This window comes from Cyprinodon variegatus, unplaced genomic scaffold (assembly GCF_000732505.1).
Source record: "Cyprinodon variegatus isolate N-32 unplaced genomic scaffold, C_variegatus-1.0 Scaffold5, whole genome shotgun sequence".
NCBI lineage: Eukaryota > Metazoa > Chordata > Actinopteri > Cyprinodontiformes > Cyprinodontidae > Cyprinodon > Cyprinodon variegatus.
In genome coordinates, this window is record NW_015150458.1 from 551,716 (window position 1) to 563,616 (window position 11,901).

The window sequence follows — 11,901 nt, forward strand, 5'->3', positions numbered from 1 at the left end:
CATATATATATATATACACCTGTTAGACGCAAGCCAATCTTTAAACTATACTTCAGGCTTAAAAGCAATAAACTTAATTTGAGTCACATTAGTTTTTCTAATATCCCTTTTGTCTTAGTGTAATTGAGCCATTAGCAGATATTAGAACAAATCTGTCTACTTTTCTTTGCACACATACATTTATATGTCAGCAGCCAGTTTTATGTCTGCCTGTAGCCGCATGTGTTCATGTGTCAGTGCCAGTGGGAGAATGTTGTTGACTAAATATTTGTATGCGTGTTAGTGGACAGGCTCTGCTCCCTCTGGCTTGTGTAAACGTTAACGATGCTGAGAGAGAAATCTTACCCTATAATTGTCGTAGGGCTATTTTATTTTCACCTGCTACCGGCCTCTTTCCGTTGGTCTGCTCTATAACAATGGTACTGAGAAAGCTGCGGAGTGCAAAGTGATTGATGCCGGACTCCGTTTGGCCCGTCTTCAGACTGGGGGCCTGAAAGGAAGTGGCTATCCCTCCGATTCACCCAAACTTCCCTGCAATAATGCTGGGTTAAAGAGGCCAAAGTGATGATCAGTGCTCTCTAAGTGCCAACTGGTCCACGGAATAAGTTGGCAAACTCGTGTAAACTATCTTTTCATGACTTATTTATCAGCTTCACGGTGAAGTTCATTTACACCACACAGCCAGACCCAGCCTTATCCGCTCCATCTTGCCTCCAGCTATCACTCTTTTCTTGTCCCTGTCAGTAAAGGAAGAGACACAGGCTCATCTCTACTGCATTCTTTCCATTTTACTGAAGAGCAGTATGGTAGAGAAGGTAATCTATCACCCAAATCGCCTGTCCTTCTCCCTGCCTGTTTCCAACTGTTTCTCTTTCTCCTTCCTCCAGGCTCGAGTGGGTAGGCATGCGGCTTTGGCCACAGGAAGCCATGAATTCTTCGGAGAATGGAAGAAGCCTCATGGGGAGAAGGGCTGCAACCCCACCCACCCCTCTCCAGCCACCCACACGCCACCCCAAAATGACCCCTGACCCTTCTATGTGTTTATATCAGGCCATGGAAGTGAGAAATAGTGATGAGTCACTCTGGCCGTGTGTTTACGCTTCGAAGTCACGCAAGGAAGGAAATCAGCCACGGTCTGCTAAAAGAGGCGAGGTGAGAGAGAGGAGCTGCTGTGATTTACCTCTCAGAGACGTTATTTATTTCACATCACCTCTGCTGAGCGAATGATTAGCCAACAGAAAGCAGCAGAAGATGAAGACGAGGAAAACAGCAACTGCAAGCAGCAAAGCATGAAATAGCTGCACGGGTAGGGGTGTCTGCTTCACAGTTACAAACATCTACTTAAGAATAACTTTCATGCAAAAATTGCTGAAGCATTGTCAGAATGGATAAAGAACTTTGTCTTGCCACAAACTCTCATTCGGGTTCAAGTTTGGAATTTGACTTGGCCAATCTAACGTATGAATATGCTTTGATCTAAATCCTTACATTGTATCTCTGGCTGTTGGTTTGGAGTCATTGTTTTGCTGGAAAATAAACCTCCATCCTATTTTAAGGTCTTTGGCAGCCTCTGACAGATTTTCTTACAATATTGCCCTGTGTGTGCTCCATCTTTCCATCAAATCTGAAAAAAAAAGTACCTTTCTCCGGTTTGAGAGCTGAAAAGTACTAGTCAAAGCATCATACTTCTTCCTTTGTTTTTCACAAAGGGGATGGCGAGTTTAAGGTGCAGTGTTAGTTTTACTCCAGACATAGAATCAATGTAAAGTTTTACCTCAGCCTAATGTAATGAGAGCTGCATGTATTATGTGCTTTCCTTTGTAAAGCTGCAAGATGGGACCTTTTCTGGCTTTCTTTCAGTAAAAGCTTCATTCTTGCTAATCTGTAAGGGCCATATTTGTGGAGTGCAATGCAATTACTTAATTAATTAATTACAAAAGGTTGCGATACTTGAGCTATTAATCATTCCAAAAAAAGTAGAAAAAGTTTAGAAAAACAAACCACTTGACTTTGTCTTTCAAGTTTGAAGATGTTTTGCTTCCCATCCAGGAAGCTTTTTCGATTCAAAATGTCTGGATTAGTGTTGAGTTTCAAGCTTTATAGAGTAGCCCAACAAAGCCTTGTTTTGGCTTAGAAAACATGCATGCTTCAAACTCAACACTAATCCAGACATTTTGAATTGGAAAAGCTTCCTGGATGGGAAGTGAAAGGTCTTGAAACTTGGAAAACAAAGTCCATTGTATTTTTATAACTTTTTTAAGTTTTTTGGAATGACTATGACCTGGATGACTGAGAACCTTCACCAGCATTCAGCTGTGGATCTCTGTAGCTCTTCCAGTGTCACCATTGGCCTATTGGCTGCTGCTCTAATTCATTTTCCTCTCCCCATGCCTCTCAGTTTAGGTTCCTCACCCTGTCTTGTAGGTCTGCTGCCATGTTATTTACAATCTATATTATGGACTGACCATGGACTGACCAGCTCTGAGAGTCTTACCAACTTCAAACATCTCCACCTTTGTTCTTCCAGGTGAAAACTGTTATATTTAGAAAGAAAATAATTTATCCACAAGTGAAGTCTACTTTGCATTGGTTGACTTCTGAATATGAGTATTTGCACTGGATTTTATTTCAAGATATTAGAGAAATTGATATAAAAATAGCAAAACTTGGTGTGAGGTTACTATGGAAATACTTTTGAAACACACTGTAACCATCTATTCTTCTAATGTACAAATTATTCTTTGGGTAAAATTAAAAAATATGAGTCTTAAATATCTTAATCCAACATGCATTAGTGATGAGTGCTCCCTGATTTGCTTGCACAATTATTGTATATATCTCTAATGAATACATTTGAATCATGAAAACGAGAGGCCAGTGAACACTGCTGTGTTTCTCGGCTGAAAGTTCTTGAAAATCGATATTTCTCCTTTTGGAGGTAAATCCAAATCTCAGTAAGATTTCTAAAAATATCCAATTACTGTGTTCATTTCTCTAAATGATAGCTTTGATTGAGATGTGAAAAAAAAAAAAAATGCACAAACCAACGTAATCAGTTGACCTATCCTAACTATCATCCTAATATGTTATGTTTGACTTGATAAATCAGTGTATTTGGCTTCCCTTAATTATAAATAGAGTGATATAATGTGATATAATTTCACAATCATAATGTGTGTTTGATGGCTCTGTAAACTGATGTTGACACTTATTATTTTGTTCCCCTGAAGAGCTGCATATTCCTTGTCCTGTAAGGGGTGTTTACTGTGGCTCCCTCTGCTTTTTCAAACATCAAGCGTCATTGTTGTCCCGAAGGCTGAGTGACTTTTCAGCTCGGATTGCACAGCTGTTGTTTTCAAGATGCGGCTGCAGTTAGCGCTGTTGTATCTTGTAAAATTAAAGTGATGCTTTTTATTCTTTCCATCATCACTCTAGCGCAAGTCACTTCTCCAAAGACTTCAGTCGGTGTCCTTTTACACAGCAGCATACACACCGCCCAAATGAGAGAGTTAAACCGCTCTTATTTTGGCCAATCTCTCCTGAATTGTAAGTGCTGTCAGAAACCTTGATTGATTGTTGTGTTTAATCACCATATTATTAAAAAATCAGGCTCACCGCAGCCAAGCCTGAAGGTCCTTAATTCCAACTTTGCGCTAATTAAAGGTTTGCCGAACAGGTTTAGTTTTCTCATTTTCTTTTTTTAAATATAGATGTGTCTTTTTTTAAATGACTATATTGTTGCCTTTTTGCACTGTCTGGGACATTTACTGTAGTACAGAGTGCAGCATAGTACTATAAGGGGATTGTTTATGTACAAACAGAAAATCCTCCATTTAACACAGAGTAGTTAATGAGCCCATGTCTGTAGACCAGCAGAGATCCACTCTCGCTTTGTTAATAGAGCCAGCGGCAGGCTGTATTTGTGTATCCCTGAGGTAAACACAGTCATGGCAAAGTGGATGGGCTGTAAGTGTGTCCTGAACGGAGACAGAAAGCACTGTGGCACTGTACTTTCTGACACACTGGCAGCTTTAGACATGGGGTTCATATGATGAATGGCCATTTGGTAATGGGCCATGTATTAGGCTGAAACAGCGCTTTTAAAAGCTGCAGTTTGAGCCTTCGCCTTGGGCAGTTTGGGTCAGTATGTAATCAGTCAGTTGGCAGATGTTTGCTGTTCAACTGAGCAACTCTGTCCTGCTTTTCCTTTACTTTTCAACCTCTCTTTTAAACTTAACTGATGGATCACCCATAAAAAAAGAACTTTAGATAACAAAATCAAAACCTGTAGTGATATACAGTGATTTAAAAAAAAAACATGAGGCAAAGTTCTTATTAGTGAGAGAGTTTTATCTGAAGATAGGTGTGTTTAGACCTCCTTTTGAAGCCACTTTAGCAATTAGCAGCTGTTGACTGCAGAAACTACTGTACAAGACAGCGGAAGCGGGTGAATATGGTTGACTCTTGATGAGAAAGCAAACAGTATTTACAATCTATATACTGCACCTCGCAATGTAATATTACCTGCTTAAACAAACAGAAACAGTAATGTCTTTTGTAACAATTTTTTGTGACATATCAACACTGAGCCTGGAAATAATATGTGTTTTAAAAAGTTTGTCACAAATAAAAACATGGATATCTGGCATTTATTTACATTAAACCCCTTTAACTATTTTGGTCACCAAATAAAATTTAGTGCATATCAAAAAAATAGAACAGAACAGAAACACAGAAATTGTAAATGTTTTCTATTTGTATATAAATGAATCTCAGAACGAATCCTCGGCCACTTAGTTTCCTACTGAACATAGGTAAACAAACAGCTTTATGAAGACCAAACAGCACAGCAGACAGAGAATCAACCAAAAGGTCCATGGAAATATTGTTGAATTATTAGGGGACAAAGAAATTAATTAACGCAGACTGTCCTTGGGGTAAATGTTAAAGAAAATAAACTTTTTGGCCTACATGCAAAGGAGGAAAGTGTAGAAGAAAATAAGCTGCCTGAACAATTCTTACTGGTTATAAAATACTGTGGGGGCCATGTCATGCTATGGGAGATGGAAATAAATACAGAATCATCTTTGAAGAAAACCTGCTAGAAGCTAAAATAGCCCTGAAACTGTTTTATTTAGTTATGCCTTCCAGCAGGAAAACAATCATAAACACACAGCTGAAGGGATGGTTTTTATTTAGGGTTTTTTAATGAATAAAATTTGGTAGCAATCTTTTTGAGAGGTCACAGCTGCTCTCAATCCAAAAATGTCTGAGTTTGAACTATTTTGATAAAAAAAAAACAAAAGACAAAAAAAGAAAAAAAGAAAATCTGTCTCCAGTAGAAGAAATCTAAAGGAGAACAAGTTAAAAATCAGCGGTAACTACAGCAAAAGCTGCTTCCTCAAAGTCTTGTTTTATTTGTAAAAAAAAATGAAATAAAGGTTGTTACTATTTGACTGAATTTCAAAAATTCAACATGTCTTTAAACACCTTGAGTGCGTTGTTAAAGCAATTGATCATATTTTTTTTATGTTTTTTTCTTTAATCATTCTTATACCGCACATTTCTGTAATGCAATTTCTTGACTTTTTTACAGTGCAAACTTTCTACGGGATATTATTTCTCTCATAGTATTGTAATTACATGATAAAGAAGAAAACTGTTTTGCATATGTTCACAATAAACATTAACTAATAAACTTCTAGATTTTGGTGTTGTCCTTAATTGTACATCATATTAAAAACACTGACAGGGAAAATAGAAAAATCATAAACTAAAAGAAATTCAGCATTTTATCTCTATTCAGTGTTTTACGTGCGAAAGCACTCTGCTCCATTTAAATTTAGCTTCAGAGTCGTACTGTCTGCCAAATTCAAGAACCACTTAAAAACCTTCTGATTACTTCTCTGTGTTTCCGTGGTGGGATCTACAGCAAATACAAACACTGTCAGAAACAAACTTAGCAAAGAGGAAGCTGCTGGTGGTCCTGTTATTTCCTTAGCTTATATTATTTCACTTTTTTAACATGATTTGTAGCCCTCATACTCTCCACTAATCTAAATAAATGGATCCTGCAGCTAAGTGATACATGATAAATAACATCAACCATGCGTTGCAAAATAATACAGGTCAATTAAAACGATTACAATAGGGAAAAATGTGAATTTAACTCAATTCAAAAAGGGAAAAACATTATATAGATTTTTTTGCAGAGTTTTTAAGCCTTTATTTGTCTTTAATATAATAATTTTCCTCTTAGAGCTAATGAAAACATCACATTTAAGATTAGAATATAAGATAAGAAAACAAAAATTATAATTTAAAGAAATTAATTTTTTTTTATACTGAAACATTTGCTGAATTTTTGCTTAAAGGTCACCTTCGAAATGTTTCCTTTAATCTGACAATAGCCTCCCCAGAATGCAAGGAAAGGAAAGTTTATTTTTATCGCACAGTTCTGTACAAAGGCAGTTTGAAGTGCTTCACATGAATTAAACAATAAATAGAAAGAAAATTAAAGCAAGCAAAGAAAAAAACATGATAAAAGCAGGTAATAAAGCAAAAAAAACAAAAAAACAACTGTATATCAGATTTTAACTAATGATGCCTCAGATAACAGTTTAACTTTGCATATTGTAATTTATTAAACTATTAAGCCAACTTCTAGATACATTTATTTACTTTTTAATCACATAAAAATTGTTAATAGGGATTCTTTGGTTGACAGACACAAGCTTTAGAAATGTGCACTTTTCTTTATTACTTCATGGAAACACTGCTCTTAGGAGTTATTTTTGCTAAATTGAATAATTTAGCATGTTGTATCAAGTAGAATAGATCAGAAAGAAGTACATTTTGTAGTTCACTGTTAATGCTGAGCAGACAATGGCTGTTTTAAACCCTCAGAACTAACCCATAATGTGGAGGATTCAGAGGTGCTCATGTGATGTTTCACTGAATCCAAACAGTCTTATCACAGGTGTGGGGAGGACAGGCCCACCGACTGCCACATGGTTCTACTTCGACATCTGCTAATTCCAGGGAATCAATCCTAAATGACACCTATGGGATACACAGAGTAGATTTCCTTCTGATGCAGATTGGCGGTGGTTTGCAGATGAAAGACAGTAAAATAAATAAAGCTGTGGTGAGCAGGCAGAGCACCTCTGTCCGCACAGTACAATCATAATGGGATACATACTGACTCGAGGAGAGAGTTGGAGGCCTTCTGTGTTTTTATCTATTTTTTTGCCTGCTTTGCTTTTGAAAACTGATGAATACCTGATGTTTGTCCCTAATAACCAGGTGGACATGTTGGAAAAAATATGATAGTTTTAAGGTTTATCACCTAACAAGTAGGATAACAATGATTAGCCATGAACAGCTCTGTTCCTTGTCATCCCCTCTGTTGGCTGGCCCACTGCTGCTGATTTTCTTTTAATCCTAAAAGCGGGTCATTAAATCAAACTCAGCAGTATCAAATGGCTTTTTAACCTTCTCCAATCAATCTTTTCATCAGCTGCTGCGTCTGTGGTTGGCCTGCAGTGAGAATGCTAATGGTAAGGCAATCCCTCATTGACTCATCCTGGCTGGGATCATGCATGATACTCCTGCAGGTTACACTGACCTGCCTGTCCCTGCTGTGCAAACTCATCTTTCCAGTGCAAAACAGCGTTCCTTTGGCACGGAAACTTTACATTCATTTTCACAAAATACTACAAGATGATATAAAACATGCAATTGAATATTAAAAATGAATTTGAGGTTCCCAATTTTTAACACTTCTGCAGTTGTATAGATAACAGGAAACAATTTGAGGTTCATCTTCATCATACATGATGTAGTTAATATGTGTTAGGAGTGTTTCTTTCATGTTTCCTTACCGCATTCCAGACATACATATTAGAAGTTGGTTGCCTACATATGCGATGGAAGTTTTGCTGTACAAAGTAATATCTGATCATGGAATTCTAACTGTGTGACTGACTCAGTAAATTTGAAATAGAGGCAGTATTATATGATCAGGCCACAGGCTGCAATGGTGTTATTAGTAGAGTGTGTTTCTATGACCTTCAACCATCTGGGGTGGTGTGTGTGTGTGTGTGTGTGTGTGTGTGTGTGTGTGTGTGCAGGAGCATAGTTGTGTGTGTTAGAGAAGTGAGAATGGTAGCAGACCTGCAACATGTAGCATCAGCTCCTAACTCTTTCAGACCATGTCTGTTCATTCTGACAACTAATATTTGAATAACACCCAGCAAAATATTATTGGTGGTTCTAAACTAAAATAAATATAGATTTCAATAAAATTATGGGGATTGTTTTTTTTTGTTTGCTGTCTAAAGTTTGCTATTGTCTGTCTTTGAGCTTAAATTTTCACTTTGCTCAACATTTACATTTCATTCCATAGGCCCTGTCATTATCACACTCACATTTAACTTTTATATCATCACCCGTACCTTTCCTGGAAGCCCTTGTTTTACTGCAATGTAGCCTTACAAAAAAAAAAATAAAAAAATAAAAAAAACACACAGCTAAACTGATTTGCAGTAAAAAAAAAATTGTTATAGTTTAAAAACAAAATATTTCTATTGCTGAAACAATAACTGCTGTTGAATTTTTGTTAATTGTAGTTGGGATTGCAATATACAATGCAATATACAGTAGAATATGCATTATAAAGCATTATGCCAACAAAAGCAGCATTCCAACTTTTATTTTTAATTTACAAATATGCTATTAACACCGATACAGATATGTACAGGATGTTTGTTTTCAAATAGCTTCCATATTGCAAATCCATGCGTGACACGGTTTAATGGTCCCGTAAGTTCAAAAATCTTAATTAAAACCTACGAGCAGAAGCATTGCTCAACTAAATCTAGAAAACATATTTAAAATACCCTGTTTAAACATTGTTGATTTTCCTATCTACTGTGATTGTGCTGGGTGGAAGCTAGACTCTCTCTGTAGCACTCTACACATATTTAAGGGAGGTAGCTAAATTAGATTTTTTTTTAAGGTTAAGACAGAAAAAAATAACTTAGTACATAACACACCACAAAAGCTGTGTCTTGGTTGGATGTTTATTGATCCAGTAAAGGTGGTCTAACTGTTTTCTTGTCTTATTAGAGACAAACAAATGTCCATGTTGATAACAGTGGTATTATCAAGGTTTGTCACTGGTGCCACTGCAGTGATTTATTCACAATCTGGTCAACTCCCGTCTGATGCACTTTAACAAATCACAGCCTGAGGTCTGGAGATACCTCCCTTTTCCAGTGACACTCATCCCTGTCTGCCTGCTTGACCCCCCCCACAGTTTATAGAGACCACGGACAGGACCAAGGATTAAAATCAATCACAGCTAAACAAAAAAAAAAACAAAAAAAAACATACCATCCTTTGTTTTTAAAGAATACATTTTTTCGGCAGAGGCTAAAAGCTTTTGTTTTCTGAAGATGCTCGATATATTAAGTCCCCCCTAATAAAAAGTCGTACCTTGATGATTTACAGATTATTTATATCTTAGTTGTAATGATTAAAGTCCATGTGACCACTGTCAGGCCTGTGATACCCAGGGGTTTAAGGTGATAAGACCTCCATAACTCTACTTTATCCCCCTGCTCATTATCTTCCGCCGTCCCAGATCCGCCCTGAACCCTCGGGCTGCAGCAAGTCACACTGCTCTTCACCTTCCATGGCTTGGAGATTATTGGGGAGACAGACAGGCTGAGTGTAACAAAGCCCAGGTTGTTCTATGGAGGGCTCAAGACTGGGATGTTTTATAGTAATGAGAAAAAATGAAAATTCCTTATAAGGTCACATCCTATAAAACCAGCATGGAAGTTTGACAGAGGAAGGTATATTTAGTTAATGTTTATGTAAAATGTATTTTCATTATGTCAGACAGCTCATGTCTTTTGCAAGTAAATTGGGGAATTTTCCTTTCCACATTCTCTTTTTATATTATGTCTGTTTTTGCTTGATTACAAATGTAGCTTTAGACCTGCATTTATTTTCAGTGGGAAGTTTTTTTAGAGGTGCTAATATGGACTTATTAGCAGGATTACCAAGTTTGTAAGCATTTGTAAGGTTATCATCCCTTTCAGATTTGGTATTTTGGACATAAACCTAAAGAAGAGACCAACAATTATAATTCCTTAGAAATCACAACTTCCTGCAATATTATTCATCACCACTTTATGATATGAAGTGCTGAACTGTGTTTTTGTTAGTCTTTCCTGTTAGTGTCACAGAGATTTTAGGAAAATTTCTCTCAGCTGAAACAAGATATTTTACCACCGTATTACCTGATGTGGTGATATTAATACAATGGTCAGAATGTATTTCCATTTCAAGGATGTGTATTTCTTTAAATCTGCATATTCTTTAATATACATTGACTGCATCCTAAAACACATGTTTTCTTAAGCTTGGGTTTCTCTTTATGTTTTAGAAGTTATTTGTATGAATAATTAATCTGTGTGTCTGTTTCGCTGTGGCTGAGGATTACCTTAAGCTATCCCACTGCTCGTTTATGCATATTTGTTTATATGCTTAAAACAGTAGTATACATCAGTACACCTGTGTGCGTCTGTCTTGTGTTTGCTGTTCGCAAGACAATTATGAAAATTATAGCAAATAGACATCTTTCACTGTCACTTGTGCAATGATGAAAGTCCAAATTTAATGTCAATGTATTTCACTAAGAATTATTTGACAGAACAATATATCCTTTATTTTTGCAGGTAAATTGGAAAACATTAGACCTTGTTTAGCAATGTTTTCAAACTGAAAAGTGTGCATTTGTTTGGAGACCCGTTTACATTGCACATCTAACTGTGGTCAGCTGGGACATTTTTCCTTTAGCACCATACAAATGAATAAAATTATGTAGTAGTTTAAACAGGATAAGGAAATAAAAAATATATTAATTTATTCCTTCATTAGCAAATAAAAACCTTTACTCTTCTCTTCCCTTCTCTCATATTTAACCATAACAAATACTTAATTTTTGGTTGATTAAAGACGTATTTCTTTTTATTCTTCTTTATTCTTCTCAACGATGAAATAATTTAGAATAAAAAAGTTTTTTATTCCTGAATATTCTAAGTTTAAAATATACAACCATAGAAGGTATGTAGCAGGAAACAACAATCAAGAAACAAACACGACAATTTTTTTTGTTGCATCATTACATATAATTTGCAGGAAGTTATTTAGTTCCCCTCAAACATAAAAAATATCTGCAAATGTAATATTTACTATGTTTTACAGGAATCTCCTGTTACCTTTGTAGTAAGTTGTGACTATTACATTTGTGTAAAATGTATTACGTTTGCGTTACAGTATTATTATTACATTAAAAGTTGCATATTTTTATAACGTCCGTGCTTTATTACACTTGCAGGTGTTGCAGCCCTTTTTTTAACTGTTTAATTCCTCCTAACCTTTCAAATTAGTAACAACTTTATATTAGAGCCAAAAACTTCTATGTGTATCATTAGGATTTTCTACTCCCTGTAAGAAACAGGAAGTAGGGGTATTAAGCCAGCTCAGACCTCAGATCAGTAATGGAGCAAGTTTTCAATAAATGTGTTGGAATGTGACTTGTTTTAGTTACTTTATCATCTCACAGGCAGTATTGGCAATGTCACATGCCATCTGGAGATATCTGCCGAGAAATGTGATTCTAATGCTTGTATTCAGGACAGACAGCAGAAGCACTAAATCAGTCAGGTAAATTTTCGCTATGTCAGAACTTATTTAACAAGTGCATTTATAAAAAAAAAAAAAAGAGTCAAAAATCACCTTAAGCCAGCATAAAAATGTTTTTTTGTTTTTTTAATTAAGTAAGCTGATTCAAATGTTTCTGTTTCCACCAAGCTTTACTAATGCCAT